General features: G+C 41.5%; 1 long non-coding RNA gene across 1 annotated transcript; it reads left to right on the top strand.

The window, feature by feature from the left end:
- The first annotated feature begins 377 nt into the window (after positions 1-377).
- LOC112351688 lies at positions 378-1,279 on the top strand. Its single transcript, XR_002994248.1, has 4 exons — positions 378-598; positions 657-768; positions 823-948; positions 1,013-1,279. It is a non-coding gene; the product is annotated as an uncharacterized LOC112351688 (long non-coding RNA).
- The last annotated feature ends 10 nt before the right edge of the window (positions 1,280-1,289 follow it).

Raw genomic sequence — 1,289 nt, 5'->3', positions numbered from 1 at the left:
TGCTTAATTTGTTTAATAGTACTGTTAGATGGTAGAATATCCTAGAATATTCAAGCATATTCTAGGTATAATCACTATCCCCTTATAGGTTTGGTTAAGCAAACAAATAATTTGGTGCCCGTTGCATGCAATAATACTTAATTCTTAATAGTAATATTATTCTTATATATTAATCCATTTGATCAAAGAAACGTTTATAATTATAAAGATATTGATAATTTATAGACACAAGATTAATCTTATTTAATATCAACCATTTGGTCGTTTCACACTGTCAAGGATTACGTTGAACAACACAAACGCGAGCCTGGGATTGAATTGGGACTTCGTATATATCCAGTTTCGTGAGTTTGGCTGATTATTTCTTCTTGTTTTTTTCTTTCCAAGGATGCTTGCTAGGGGATGCTGCTGATGGTGGTCCCGGTGTGCCTGGTTTTGGACGGAAAACAGCTCTGAAACTTATGAGGAAGCACGGCTCGCTAGAAAATATATTAAGTGCAGCGGCAATTCGAGCGGTTGGGAAGCCATACATACAAGATGCTCTCAAAGAGCATTCCGTGTTGCTTGAGAAAAACATGGAAGTTTTGTCCTTACGCAGGTAACTGGCTATTCTTTTCTAGCATCCAGGTGATTTTCTTATTTCCTTTTTCTTGCAGAGATATTAACGTAGAGCTACCAGTTGAGTGGTGCAGGGATAAGTCAAACGATCTTGCTGCATTGCAGTGGCTGGAGAAAGAACTTGAAATGCTGCATCGTGTCTAAAGAGAGGTATCTGGCTATTCGTTTCTAGCATCCAGGTGATTTTTATATATTTTCTTGCAGAGATATTGACGTAGAGCTGGTGCTTGTCGAGGGATAAGTCAAGCGATCTTGCTGCATTCCAATGGCTGGAGAAGGAACTTGAAACGTTGCAGGTTTTTTAGCAGCGGCAAACTGGTCAGGCTCGAGGTATGAAAAATATGAGCTCGCTTTATCATTTCTTACTAATAATCTGTCCTTGATGGAAACAAAGGTTGGTCCCATTTGTATCTTATGCCACAGAAGAAAACGCAGAAAAAACCAAGAGCTTGATAGAGAGGATTCCGGGCAGGCTTTAGATGGTCGATGGCTGGATACAGAGGCATCGGTGGGAAGTTCTCTCGCTCAAAACGAGGCGCTCAAAGAGCGTGGCCTTGCAAGGCGGACGCGTTGGTGTATTCTTAAGTTCGTGCCTCAAGTGGAGAGATGTGGAGCTTGGCTGGATGGCCTTCAAGTCGGTTCTCAAGCTCGACGACGGAACAGGCTCTGCT

Source organism: Selaginella moellendorffii, unplaced genomic scaffold, assembly GCF_000143415.4.
Source record: "Selaginella moellendorffii unplaced genomic scaffold, v1.0 SELMOscaffold_64, whole genome shotgun sequence".
NCBI lineage: Eukaryota > Viridiplantae > Streptophyta > Lycopodiopsida > Selaginellales > Selaginellaceae > Selaginella > Selaginella moellendorffii.
Note: the sequence above shows the minus strand (reverse complement) of the source record. Positions and strands in the feature narration are given on the sequence as shown.